Source organism: Hippopotamus amphibius, chromosome 1 (assembly GCF_030028045.1).
Source record: "Hippopotamus amphibius kiboko isolate mHipAmp2 chromosome 1, mHipAmp2.hap2, whole genome shotgun sequence".
Classification (NCBI taxonomy): domain Eukaryota; kingdom Metazoa; phylum Chordata; class Mammalia; order Artiodactyla; family Hippopotamidae; genus Hippopotamus; species Hippopotamus amphibius.
This window is the reverse complement of record NC_080186.1, coordinates 128,833,413-128,849,038: the sequence shown is the minus strand read 5'-3', so window position 1 is coordinate 128,849,038 and position 15,626 is coordinate 128,833,413. Positions and strand designations below refer to the sequence as shown.

General features: G+C 39.5%; 1 pseudogene; it reads right to left on the bottom strand.

Moving 5' to 3' along the window:
• Positions 1–13,703: 13,703 nt before the first annotated feature.
• Positions 13,704–14,182, bottom strand: LOC130833264 (low molecular weight phosphotyrosine protein phosphatase-like; annotated as a pseudogene).
• Positions 14,183–15,626: the final 1,444 nt, after the last annotated feature.

Below are 15,626 nucleotides of genomic sequence, written 5' to 3'. Positions count from 1 at the left end.
GAAAAAGGGGGGAAATTTAAGAGTATTAGCAAATTTGTGCCCACAAATTTGATAATCCAGATGAAATGCACCAGTTCCTTGGAAGACACAATCTACCTCACTCAAACAGAAATAGATAATCTGAATAGGTCCAGAGAACTAATACACATATAATTTAGGTCACCAAAGCACTGGAGGGTGAGAGGAAACAGAAAAAAATTTTTTGAAAAAACAACAACCAATTTTTCCCAAACTTGATAAAAACTGTAAAACCACAGATCCAAGAAGCTTGGAGAGTTCAAACATACACACACACACACACACACACACACACACATCCCCCCCCATTTGAAGAAAATTGCACCAATGCACATTATAACAAAATTTATCAAAACCAGTAAACAAGAGACCTATTTAAAGCAGCTAGAGAAAAAAGGCTTGTCATGTTGAGAGGAACAAAGATAAGATGACACAGATTTCTAATCAAAATTAAGGCAATTAGGAAGACAGCAGAGCTACATCATTAAAGCACTCAGGGAAAAACCTGTCAACATAGTCTATGCTCAGTGAAAATGTTTTTCAAAAACAAAGATGAATTAAATACAAAGGCTGAAGGAATTTATCCCAGCAGACCTACACTACAAGAAAAGTTAAAGGAAGAACTTTAGGCAGGGAAAAATAATACCAGATGGAAATCTGAATCTACACAAAGGAATGAAGAGCAATAGAAACAATAACTATGTAGGTAAGTACAAAAGATTTTTTTTCTTACTTTTTGAAAATCCTTAATAGATACTTTACTATTTAAACAATAATGATAATATATTCTGGAGTTTAAAATATAAGCAAAAATAAGATGTATGATACTAATAGCATAAAGAATAGGAGAGAAAAAAAGGAAGAAGATTATTGTAAACTTTTTATACTATAGATGAAGTAGTATAATAGCATTTGAAGGTAGAAAGTAATAAGTTAAAGATGTGTATTACACACCCGAAAACAACCACCAAAGCAACAAAACAAAAAGTATAGCTAATAGCCCGCTAATGTGAATGATATAATTCATTCATTCACATTAGTGAATTACTTAAAAATTTATCCAAAAGAAGTCAGAAAAAAAAGGAAAAGGGAAAAAAGAACAGATGAAAAACAATACAAATAGCAAGACAATGCACTCACATGTAACCATATTAATAATCACATTAAACGTAAGTGGTTTAAAATTAAAATGCAGGGATTATCAGATTGCATTTTGTAAAAAGGCAGATTAGACTATATGCTATCTACAAAAAAACACACTTCACATATGAAGACACCAATAAATTAAGAGTAAAAAGATAGTAAAATGTATAGCATGCTAACACAGGTCAAAAGGTAGCTGAAATGGCTGTATTAATATTAGACAAAGTAGATTTCCTAGCAAAGAATATTACAAGAGAAAAGGGGGCCAATTATTCAAAAGCACATAACCACCTAAAGCAGGTATGCACCTAATATCAGAGTTTTAAAATACATAAAATGAAAAATGATAGCACCACAAGGAGAAATAAACAAATCTACAATCTTAGTCAGAAATTGTAAATCCCTCAATAATTAATGGAACAGCTAGATTGAAAATCAGCAAGACTATAGAAGACTTGAATAACACTAGCAAGTTGACCTGACTGACATTTACAAAACATTCCATCCAGAAACAGCAGGATACACTTTCTTCTTAAATGCACATGGGACATTTACCAAGATAGACCACATTTTGGGCCATGAAACAAGTCTCAGTGAATTTAAAAGGAATCAAGCTATGAAAAGTGTGTCTTCTCACCAAAACAGAATTAAATTAAAAATCAGTTGTAAAAAGGCTTCTGGAAAAACTCCAAATATTCTACTTCTAAGTAACCCACGGATCAAAGAAGAAGTCAAAAAAATGTTAGAAAGTATTCTGAACTGAATGAAAATGAAAACATAATATTGAAATCTGTGCAAGGCTGCTAAAGCAATAGTTGGTAGGAAATTTATAGCACTAAATGCCTATGTTAGGAAATAAGAAAGGCTTGAACTCAGTGAGTTCAACTTCCTCTAGTATAAAACTAGAATAGGAAGAGAAATTAAACCCAAAATAAGCAGAAGAAACAAAATAATAAAGAGCAGAAATTAATGAACTACAAAATGGAAAAAGAATAGATAAAAATAATAAAAGAAAAAACTCGTTGTTTGAGACCACTAAAATTGATAACTTCTAGCCAGATGGATTAGGAAAAACTTAAACAAAAATTACCAAAGTTGAAAAAGAGAAAGGTAAGATTATTATAGATTCTATAGATATTGAAAGGATAGGAGAATATCATGAACATTTCATAACAATAAATCTGAAAACTTAGTTGAAACAGACAAATTCATTGAAGGACACAACCACAAAAACTCAAGAAGAAACGATTAAGAGAATAGCTCCCGATACATTTTGGAAACTGAAATTGTAGTTAAAAACTTCCCACAAAGAAAACCCTAGGTCCACAGGGCTTCACTTGTGAATGTTATCAAACATTTAAGGGAAAAAAATACCAGTTCTACACAAACTTTTCCCAAAAATTGAAGAAGAGCAGTGTTTTCCAATTCATTCCATGAAGCAAGCATTACCAGACACCAAGACCAGAAAAAGACATTATGAGAAAAGAAAACTATAGACTGATAACTCTCATAAACACAGGTTTTTTTAAAAGTCTAAACAGGGGAGTGGGAGGGATTGGGAGATTGGGATTGACACATACATACTATTGATACTATGTATAAAATAGATAACTAATGAGAACATACTGTATAGTACAGGGAACTATACTTAATGCACTGTGGTGACCTAAATGGAAAGGAAATCCAAAAAGGAGAGGATATATGTGTACATATAGCTGATTCACTTTGCTGTACAGCAGAAACTAACACAACATTGTAAAGCAACTATACTCCAATAAAAATTAATTTTAAAAAAAAGAAAAAAAAAATCTAAACAAATTTTAGCAATTTGAACCTAACCATATACTAAATGGATAATATATCTTGACCAAATGGATTTTATGCCAGGACTTCAAGGCCGGTTTAGCACAAAACCAATCAATGTAATTCACAAAATTAAAGAACTAAAAAACAGAAACAATATGGTCATTTACATAGATACAAAAAGCATCTGAAAATATTCAATACCCACTTCTGATTCTTAAAGAACTCTCAGAAAAGTAGGAATATAAAGAAATTTACTCAATCTGATAAAAAGCATCTGCAAAAAACTACAACTAACATCATACTTAATGGTGAAAGACTGAATGCTTTCCTCCTAAGATCAGGAATAAAATAAGGATATCTGCTCTCACTGCATGTATTAAACACTGCTCTGGAGCTTGTAGCCAGTGCAATAAAGCAAGAAAAATACATAAAGGACATCCAATTTGGAGGGGAAGAAGTAAAACTGTCTTTATTTATCTATGTGGAAAATTCAAGGAGATCTGCAAAAAATGTACTAGAACTAATGGGTGATTTAGACAAAGTTGCAGGACACAAGATTAATATACTAAATCAATTATATTTCTATATACCAGAAACAATCAAAAGTTTTAAATACCATTCAAAATAGCTTATGGGGAGTTATTATTTATTGAGTATAGAGTTCCTATCTGGGATAATGAATAAGTTCTTGAAATAGATAGTAGTGATGGTTACACAACATTGTGAATGTTCTTAATCCCATTTAAAGTGTTTAAAGTGGTAAATTCTATATTATGTGTATGTTACCACAGTAAAAATCAAATCTAAGAAAATAAAAAATAAAATAGCATAAAAATGTGAGATACCTAGGGGAAATTCTGACAAAAGATGTACAAGACCCATACACTAAAAACTGAAACATTGCTGAAGAACTTCTAAAAGACCAAAATAATAGAATGATATACCTTGTTACTGGATCAGAACATTCAGTATATTAACATGTCAATTCTCCCCATTTGATCCACACATTCAACACACCCAAGTAAAAACATCAGGAAGGTTTTTTGTACAAATTTGGTAAGGTAATTCTAAAAGTCATATGGAAATGTAAAGGAGCTGGAACTTACACACACACACATCTGAAAAAGAACAAAGTTGGCTAAGGAGGGCTAAGACCATCTGATTTTAAGAATTGTTATAAAGCTACATTAATCAAGACTATGGGGTATCGGCATGAAAGTAGCCACAAAGATCAGTAAAACAGAGGACAGTTGAGAAATACACCCACACTTATATGGGCTTTTGACAAAGATGCAAAGAATGCAGTAGAGAAAAGACAGCCTTCTCAACAAATGGTGCTGGAGCAACTGGATATCCATATGCAAAAAACCAAACTTGTATCTTGCTTGTCACCATCTGCAAAAATTAACTCAGGCCTCTCACCTCTGAGATGCCCATACTCTGTCTGTGGAGGGTGTTTCTCCCTGGGCCACTCTCACTTTGCAGACCAGCCCAGGCCCTGGGGCTGCTCTTGCCTTTTGAGGTGGACTGCATTCTATCTATGGAATATATATCTCTCTAAATAAATCCATTTCTTACTTATCAAAAAATTAACTTAAAAATGGATCATAAATCTAAATATAAATCCTAAAACTGAAAACATCTAAAAGAAAACACAGGAAAAAATCCTGTGGCCTTGGGTTACACAAAGGCTTCTTAGATCTGACATCAAAAGCATGATCTATAAAATAACAAACAGGTAAATTGAACTGCATCAAGTGTTTTTCAAAAAGACACTTTTAAGAAAATGAAACAAGCCACACACAGGGAGAAGATAGTTGTAAAGATATATTTGATAAAGAACTCCTATCTAGAATAAATAAAGACTTCTCAAAACTCAGCAATAAGAAAACAACTCAATTTTTTTAAATGTTTTAAAAACATTTGAACATACTCTTCACCAAAGAAGATACACAGATGGCAAATAAGCACATGAAGAGATGCTCTATGTCATTAGTCATTAGAGAAATGCTAATTAAAACCACAATGAGACACCCATTACAATGGCTTAAATTAAAAAGACTGCCCATAACAAGTGTTGATGGAGATGTGGAGGAACTGGAACTCTCAAGCTGGTGCAGTTAAACATACACTTACCATACGATCCAGCCATTCCACTCAAAGTTCTTTCCATTCAAGAGAAAAGGATATATATATCTCCATACAAAGGCATATACGCAAATGTTCATAGCAGCTTTGCTTGTCACAGCCAAAAACTGGAAACTACAAATGGCAATTAACAAACCATCCACAAACAAAGAGTGATACATCCATGCAATTACATTCTATTCAGCACTAAAAAGAAATGAACTTTCTATATAAGCAACAACATACATGAATCTCAAAATAATATGCTGAGTGAAAGAAGCCAGACAAAAGGGTACATTCTATCTATCTAAAGCCCTGGAATGTACAAGCAAAATTACAGTGACATAAATCAGAATGGTATTTGCTTGGGAGAGGGAGACATCTAAGAGGGAGTAATTACAAAGGGTCAAGAGGACACCTTTGGAGACAATGGATATATATTCACTGTCATGATCGTGTAACAGTTTCATGGGCATGCACATATACCGAAGCTTACAGAATTACGTACATTAAATTCTGCAGTTTACTGTATAAGAAACACACCTCAAACTAATTAACAAATTAAATCACAGTGGAACATATTAAATGACACAAGAAGAACACAATTCACAAATCCCAAAATGCGAAAAACTCTACAGCTAAACTGCCCAGTTTCTTGCAAGAAAAAAGAAAGAGAACCACAGGGGACTTTATGCTGAACAGACCAAAGAGATCTATCAGCTAATTACAATAATCCTGATTTGGATCTGATGCAGATATCCGATTAGAAATTTGAACACTGACTGGAAATTTCATGATATTAAGAAAGAATTTTTAATTTTTTAAGTATAATAATAACATGGTTACATCTTTTAGAGTCTTTTAGAGATTCATACTGAAATACTCATGGATAAAATTATATCATATCTGAGATTTGCTTCAGAATTTTATAGGAGGGGAATAATTGAAACAAGATTAGCCATGAGTTGACAACTGTCAAAGCCAAATAATGGCTAAATGGGGTTCATTAGGCCTGTGTTTCTCAACCTAGTTTTTCATTATCATCCCCCTAAAAGTCTTTTTAGATGTTACTTTGTAACACTTGTCCACCCCTGAAATTTCAGTATCAAGGATATACTGTGTGTCTGCTTATGTGCGTGGCCCTCTGGAGGACCCCACACTGTAATAGTTCAGATTTATTCACCCCCTCCCTAAGAACCAATTTTTGCCACCTTTTGACTCCCCTCTTCATCCTGGTTGAGAATGCATGCATTTTACTATTCTGTCTACTTTTGTATATGTTTTTAAGTTTCTATTAAAAATGTTTTTAAATAATTTAATTTTTAAAGAAAGAAGCAAAATAGGAAGTATAATGGTTCACCTAAGAAGATTCCAGGGAGGAGTCCATGGAACCAGCTTCTCCGTTGACATGGAACCAGGACCCAGGAGCACCAAGAGTAACTTGTCCATTGAGAATCTTGTGGTGACACCTTAAACCAGTAAGGAGATTTACAGTTCCCCAGTCTGCAGGATCCACCAGGAGGGCTGGCTTCAGGGAGGAACTGATCCACTAACGAGACCCAGGGCTTTTGCTCATATCTCCTGTGTAACTGTCGGCCTTGTCCCAAGACTGGCTTACTTGCTGAGCCCAAGATGGACACTCGCTAGGAAGCTACTGCTCCCTAGTTTTATCCAACAGGAAAGAGAAACTGTGCCCCAGCATTTAGTTAAGGTCCTTAATTCATTCTGACTAGACCAGCTTTGGTACTGCCCATCTCTGGCAATTTCTATCGTAGGGGAAGGGAATGTGCTAAGTGGCCTAGCCCAGGCCAAGTGGTCCCCTCTGGAGTCAGGGGGCGGGAGGAGTCTGTTTCCAGAGCCACAAAGCTCTCTAAATGAAAATCAGGGCCTTGGATGTCACTAGAACCGCCTATTTTCCGTTGTTTCTATCTGCATGTCTGTCTAATTCTTTCAGTTCTCAGGATGAAGAATGTGTCTTTCAGATGATAGTTACACTGTGCTAAGGGGGTAACCAGGGTTGTCAGCTCCAGTTTTTTTTTAATCCCAGGAAAAGAGGTGATTGCCCTGGTTTGGGTCACATGCTCATGTCTGGCATAATCGCTGTGGCCAGGGAGATGGGATACATGCCTTGCACAGCTAGCACCAAACACCCACCCCCCCCAGCCAGGGAGGGTGGTAGATTTATAGCACCTGCGTGGGTAGACAAGATAATAGGAGTCCTCTCGATGATATTGACAAGCCAGGGCTGTTGTGACAATGTACATGAAGTTTCCTTTTCTCTTTGGCATTGTGTCTGTAACACCTTATTTCTTTTCCAACCCCCACCCCTACCCTGCTCCAATTTGCCAAACCGAAGAGAAGATCTCAGAAAAAAATAAAACAAAAACCCCTGGCTGAGTTCTGTCTAAGCAGGTTCTGGCTCCCCATGTACATCTCTCTCGTTTAAAATAAATAAATCAAAGCAGAAGGTGCTTGAGTGAGTCATCACATCCCTGAGACTCAGATTCCTCACCTGTCAGCTGGGATTAGTAATAGTACCGACCTCAGAAAGTAATTGTGTATGTTATGAACTGAGATGATGCATGGGAAACAGGTTCTGAGCATACAATAGGCACTTAATAAATGGTAACTATTATGTTCCATTCCATACTTTAAAAAAATAGTCAAAAGGGAATCTCACTAAAAATAAATTGTCCAAGAACATTCCAAAGCCTCCCCCACGGCCAGGAAAAGACCATATCACCTTTTTCCCAGGAAGCACCTCTCCCTGGGGTGTCACCCTGCAGGGTCCCCACCTGCAACTCTGCACACCCAGGCTGAGTCCCCTCCACCCAGTTTCTCAGAGCTCGGATCTGCGCATTTGCCTCCCACCACCTCCCTCCCCAGCCTCCAGTCATCTGTGCTGCCCACCCTGGCAAGCTGTCTCCCTAACACCTCACCTACTCACGCCTTCATCATTGTATTCCCCACCTTTATTTCTCACTCAGAGGAAGGCAGGAGCAGGGACAACCACACAAGGCCCGAGACCCTGGGAACTGGCGGGAACGAGCCCCGGCCCCCTGCTGCCACGCCCTCCACCCACAGCTCCCATAAGCCCATCCTCTGGCCCTCTGGTGCCCCCTCTTTCTCCCCACCCCTCTCCCATCACGCTCACAAGTAACAAATACTCTCCAGCCCCCACCTCTCTCCCCTCCCCCTCCACTTCCCAAGGTTGCTCGTAAAGCCAGGCTAAATTCCAGACCCTCAACTCCAGCAAAAAACGCAATTCTCCTGTCTGGCAGGGTGCATGTGCTGGAAGACTCATTGCCCTTCTCTGAAGTGAGTCAGGGGGAGCGTGCAGCAGGAAAACCACACGCGGAAACCCCTGACCCTCTCCTGCTCCGGGCTCTTTAGTCCTGTGAACCTGAACCCACCTATTTGCTCCCTCTTCCCCCAAAATACCTTTAAAAATGTAACAACAGCAAGCCTTACTTCATGTGGCTGTGTTTCCCCTCCTGGGAACTGCAAGGGCAGCACAGTGTAGTGGGGATGTGGCTTAATCCTTTATAGACTGTGTGACTTTGGACAAGTTTCCTCACCTCTCGGAGGCTCAGTTCCCATATCTGTAAGATGGGGATGATCTGACACCACCCCACAGGCTTGCTTGGAGGAGTAAAGCAATCGCAGGATGACGGAACACACTTTGTCAAGCTGTTGGTTATTACCAAGGAAGGTTGCTCTAAAGGGGGGTTTTCAAAGAAAAATAAAGGAATAAAAAGTAATGGACACTTCTGCTTCCAGCCAGATGAAGTAATGCAACAGATTTACTCTCTCGTCTGACACAACCAAAAACTAAACCCCCGAAAAAAAACACAAAAACGTGGACCAACAGTTTTCAAGACAGTGGGCGTAAAGCAACAAAGGATAATGATTCCTGTGATTCCTGTGAGAGGTAGAAAACAAATGAAGTGAGCCCTCCAATTGCCCTACCTCACTCCCTGGAGAGAGAATCCAGTCTGTGGTGCGGAGAGTGGGAAGGAAAGCAGAGGTTGTAAACAACTTGAGTTGAGGAGACAAAGCTGAGAGTTGGAAGAGACGAGGGTGTCTTCAGTATGCAGTGCAGAACACCCGAGGGAGAGAGCACCCAGAAAGAGAACTCTGGAGGTCTCTGGAGCATTTAGCAAAACACAGAGCAGTGCATGCAATCACACGAGGAAACTGAGGCCAGGGAAAGAATGTGCAGAGGATTAGAGGGCCAGCTCCCGGTCCTCACGGGGGGCTGGGAATAGTGCCTGTTCCTACCAGCCAGACTGTAGAGCCTGGGCAGGTCACTCACAGGCTTGCCTTCATAATAAGGAATGATTAACCCTTCACTCTCCATGTTCTGGCCCCCTGTAGCAAACCTTGAAAGCAAGATACAAAAAATAAACTACTAATTTAGGTGCTTTCCAAAGTGAAGCTCAAGGATATTTTTAGAAATATTAATATAACCAGCAACCAACAAGGTAAAATTCACAATGTTTGGCATCTAACAAGAGGTTAATAGGCATGAAAAGCCGGACAATATGACCCATAATGAGAAAAAAATCAATTAAAACCAACCTAGAATTGACACAGCTATTAGAATTAGCAAAGAAAGACATTAAAATGATTAACATATTTTAATATACTACATTATAATATAATATATTGCATTATAATGTATAATAAATTTTAGTATAGTACTACATTATAATGTATTATGTATTTAAAACATTCCATATTTCAAAAAGTTAGCTGGAGCCATGGAAGACATATTTTTTAAAAGACCCCAATTTTTAGGAAAAAAAAAAAAAAAAGACCCCAATTTTTAGGGAATTTTTAGAGATGAAAACTGCAATGCCTGAGATGAAAAATATACTGGGTGGGATTAACAGCAAGTTCGTTATTACAGAAGCAAATATTAGTGAACTTCAAGACATAGAAATAGCAACTGCCTGAAATTAAACACAGAGAGAAAAAATAAATTTCAATAATTAAAAGAGTACCAGTAAACTATGGAATAACTGAAAAGGCCCTAATATATATGCAGTTGGAGTTTCTGAAGAAGAAGGGGGTGGACAGAAAAATAGTTAAAGAAATGACATCCAAAATGTTCTAAATTTGATGAGACTATAAGCCCACAGATTCAAGAAGCTCAACAAATGCCAAGAACAAGAAACAGAAAGAAAACTGCATGAGGACACATCATAATAAAATTGCTGAAAACAAGTAAACAAGAGAAAATCTGAAAACAGAGTGGGGAATGCATGTCACATTTAGAAGAACAAAGATAAGAATGACACAGACTTCTCATCAGGAACAATGAGGGCAAGAAGACAGACTATGGGGTGACATATTTAAAGTACTAAAGGGAAAAACAGTAAACCTAGAAGTATACCTTGTTGTTGGGTGAGAATATTCGATATTATTAACTTGGCCATTCTCCCCAAATTGATCCATATATTCAACACAATCTAAACCAAAATATCCATTACTTCATCTGGCTGGAAGCAGAAGTGTCCGTTACCTTTTTATTCTCTTTTTGTACAAACGGACCAGCTGATTCTAAAATTCATATGGAAATGCAAAGGAGCTAGAATCCACACACACACCTCTGAAAAAGAACAAAGTTGGAAGGCTAAGCTCACCTGATTTCAAGAATTATTATAAAACTCTATTAATCAGGATAGTGTAGTATCAGCATCAAAGTAGCCCATAGATCAGAGGAACAGAAGAGAGCGCTAAGAAATTGGCCTACACACATATGGGTTTTTGACAAAGGTGCAAAGGAAATGCAGTGGAGAAAAGACAGCCCTCTCGACAAGTAGTGCTGGAACAAATGGGTATCCCTATGCAGGGGGAAAAAAAACACACACACACTTGGATCCATACTTGTCACACTTATAAAAATTAACTCAAAATGGATCAAAAATTGAAACATAAAGCCCCAAACTATAAAACTTTCAGAAGAAAACATAGGAAAAGAAACTTTGTGGCCCTGTGTATGGTAGCACATCAAAGACTTCTTAGATCTGACACCAAAAGCGTGATTCATAACAGAACAAATTGACAAATTGGACTTTGTCATAAGTAAACACTTCTGCTCGTTGAAAGACACTTTTAAGAAAATTAAACTACAAGCCACACACAGGGAGAAAATATTTGTGAAGCATATATCTAATAAAGGACTTATATCCAGAATACAGAAAGAACTCTCAAAACTCAACATCAGCATTAAGAAAACAAACAACCCAATTTTTAAAAACATGGGCAAAACATTTGAACAGACTTTTAACCACAGAAGATATACAGATGGCAAATAAGCACACAAAGAGATGCTCTACATCATTAGTCATTAGAGGACTGCTCATTAAAACCACAATGAGATACCATTACACACCCATTACAGGGGCTGAAATTAAAAAGACTGACCACAGCAAGTGTTGGTGGAGATACGGAGGAACTGGAACTCTACTGCTGATGAAGTTAAACATACACTTACCATATGATCCAGCCATTCCGCTTGCAGGTGTTTACCCAAGAGAAAAGGAAATACATACCCAGACAAAGATTTATACACAAATGTTCATAGCAGCTTTGCTTGTAATAGCCAAAAACTGGAAACAATGCAAACGGCCATCTACATGTAAACAGATAAACAAATTGTGGTATACCCAATGAAGTACTATTTAGCGGCAAAAAGGAAAGAACTGTTTATACAAACAATACCATGGATGAATCCCAGAATAAGTATGCTGCTTGAATGAAGCAAGACAAAAGAGTACATGCTATTTACATGAAACTCTAGAAAATGCAATCTAATCTATAGTGACACAAAGTAGATCAGTGTGCTTACCTGATTGGGGGGGGGGGGGGAGAGAAGGAAGAGAACAAGGAGATGAGAAGAAATCTGTGAGTAATGAATATATTTACTACCCTGATTGTGGCGATGGGTCTCATATCAGGCTACATATGCCAAAACTTATCAAACCTTAGACTTTAAATATGTGTTTATTATATGTCAACATAAACAGCAAAAAAAAGCTATAAAAAAAGATATTGTTTATATAATGATGCACTGCTGCATCTAGTACAATCTGCTTCAGGTCTTTTTTTTTTTTTTTTTTATTGGCTGTGTTGGGTCTTCACTGCAGCACATGGGCTTTCTCTAGTTGTGGCAAGCAGCAGCTACTCTTCGTTGTGATGTGCAGGCTCCTCATTGCCGTGGCTTCTCTTGTTGTGGAGCATGGGCTCTAGCCACAGGGGTTTCAGTAGTTGTGGCACATGGGCTCAGTAGTTGTGGCCCACGGGCTCTAGAGCACAGGCTTAATAGTTGTGGCGCACAGGCTTAGTTACTCCTCGGCATGTGGGATCTTCCTGGACCAGGGCTCAAACCCATGTCCCCTGCATTGGCAGGTGGATTCTTAACCACTATACCACCTAGGAAGTCCCTGCTTCAGGTCTTTTGTCCTAATTTTTTTTTTTTAAAAGGACTGTTTCCAATTTATTGTTTTTTTCCTACCTAAGCTGATCTATATTTGACATTCAGGTTAATTATATGCATGTAAAAGCAGATGCGATCCCCAAACTGCCCATAAGGTAAACCCTCTTCCAGGATATAATTACATTTCTAGAGGCAAAGTGGTTCAAATGGGAACAAATAAGCTGCCTTCCTTATGAAATAAACTAGACAGACACAAACTAGGAAGGAGTGAAGGCGCTAAAGATTAATCCCACAGCTCTTCCTCCTTCCCATCCGGTAAATGCGTAAGTGTGCCCTGTGAGCCAACATCACTGGACGCCACGCCCTGGCATCAGGAGGCAGTGCAGGGCAGCGGCCCCATCCACCCAGAGGGAAGAGGTAGTGCAGATTCTTGGAAGTGTCAACGGGCTCAGATGCTGACGGGGCTCACAGTGACGTTTTACTTCATTATGTTCAATTTTGTGGCTCTACTATGTTGTTTGTTCCACTAGTTTTGTAACCGGGGTAAGGTGGGAGGTTCAACGAGTCTAAGAACACTTACCCCATAAACTATCTGAATCAAAAATTTTTATTTATTCTTCTGTTAAATACAACACCTGATTTCCATCTACAATTATTTTTTAAGGTAAGAAACAGTGAGTCGGTACTTCCTAGGTGGCTCAGTGGTAAAGACTCCGCCTGCCAATGCAGGCGACATGGGTTTGAGCCCTGCCCTGGGAAGATTCCACGAGCTGCAGAGCAACTAAGCCCGTGCACCACAACTATTGAGCCTGTGCTCCAGAGCCTGTGAGCCACAACTACTGAGCTCATGTGCCACAGCTATTGAAGCCCATGCACCTAGGGCCCTTGCTCCACAACAAGAGAAGCCACTACAATGAGGAGCCTGTGCACCACAATGAAGAGTAGCCCCGGCTCACAGCAACTAGAGAAAGCCCGTGTGCAGTAATGAGGACCCAACGCAGCCAATAAAAAAATTAAATAAATAAATAAATAAAGATTAAAAAAAAAACAGTGAGTCAACTGAAGAAAGGACTGTGGCCTTGGCTAGGGAATGGTGACACTGTGACACTCAATTGAGAACACAGCCTGTGGGGACACGCCTGGGCCGAAGCAGGACTGGACCCGGTCAGTGAACCTTCTCCAGGAAGGCTCTGCAGCACCGCACACACTGCTGGTACACGGTCTCAGAGTCAGCGTCGTTGCCCTAACAGGGATCTTCAGTAATGAGTTGTTTTTGTGGATCATAGCTCCCAAGGAGTTCAATTTTCGCTCTGCAGTTTTTAACTTGATTACTTTTCCTATTCAAGTCTCTCAGATTGCTTTCATGCATACATAGTATATAATCAAAAGTGGCAAAGTCTTCTTTGGTTATCTGCTGGGCAACGTGACTCATGGGGATACCATGCTTCTTCATGCAAGCCTGCCCCCGAAAATCAAGAGGGTTTCCTAGTTCATACATAGACGCGGCTGCACTGTCTATCCTCCAAGTATCTGAAATGTTTTATCAGTTACAAGTTTCCTGAAAACTGTTTCTGTGATGGGTGATTGACGGATGTTACCCAGACACATGAACAGCACCGACGTGGCCGCCCGCTCGGCCATCTTCCCGCGCGTGCAGAGGCGCCCGCTCACCACGTGCCCTAACTTTTATTTTTAAAAAAAATTTTAGCACTTTGGAAGAGTTGCAAAGATGGCACAGATAGTTTCCAAATACTCTCACTTCACCCAACTTCCCCTAATGTTAAGAACTTGAGTAACCATGGTACAATTACGAAAATCCACAGTCCAGCAGGTCTGTCTCCTCCAACAAGCAGGTCAAAGCCCCAGCCTCTGTTCCAGCTTTACGTCTGCTGCTCTGTGTGCAACTGACATTCCACACTCGAGACTGCTCACCGTGTCCACCCCCAACCCCACCTCTGGCAAGCCCCAGATCCTACAACTAACTGCATCCTACACGTCTCCCCAGCTACCCACCTCACAGACAACTCAAAAGCAGCATGTCTAAAACTGAATACATTATTGTCTCTGTTGCCCCCCAAATCCTCTTCCTCCTGTGGTCTTGAACTCAGCACATGGCATGGTCACCTGTCACCAGTCAGACATCTCAGTCTTCTCTGACTCATCTCTCTCCCTCCCTGAAGGTCCACATACAGTAAGTCACCATTCAGGCGCTGTTCATTCTTCCTCCCTGTGTCGCCCGAACCCCACCCCATATGTCCCATCTCCACTGTCAACACCTTGATTCAGGCCATGATGTCGACTCTCCAAGGGCTGTCAGAACAGGTTTTAAACACTCCTATACTCCCAGTCTCCCACCTCTGACCCAATCGCCCTGAGTGATCTTTCTAAAATGTCTGCTGGCCTAAGTCACTTCCTGTTAAAAAACAAACGAAACAAACAAAAACAAACAATCAAAAAACACAACTCGGCAGTGGTTTCCAAACGCCCAAAGGGTGACATTGTGCTCCAGGTATGGTGTTCAAGGTCCTTGTAAAGGAGGCTTTGACATCTTCTGTTGACGATTAGCCAGCCAGTGCGCTCCTAGAAGGCGTCGTCAGATGAAATGGAGTCCCTCTCCCTCCTAAACCCGCCAGGCATCCTCTCACCTTTGCCACTGTTGTTCCCTCGGCCTAGAAGGTTCTTTCCCATATTCCCCACTGGAGACTCCTATCCAACGCACAGCCCTGTTTTCACCCTCAGAAACAAGAGGCAGGACAGAAAGTTTCCTTTTGTGTACAAACAGAGCCCTTCATACATATCTTAGAGGCAGCTTTGTATGTGTCTTCCTCCACAACTGGTGAAAGCCTAAAAAGCAAAATTTTTACTTATCTTGGTCCGTGGCACCAGCCCAGGACTTGGGGCTTTATCAAGGCTCTGATGACTGGATAAATGGATAAAGATATAAAAGGATGTATTCATGGATGGGTGGAGAGAGAAGTAGACTGATGGAAAGATGAATAGATAACGGATGGATGGATGGAGAAATCCTGAGCAGTTCAAGGGCAGAGATTGTTTCTTATTCAACTCGTTTTCACAGAGCCCAGTATAT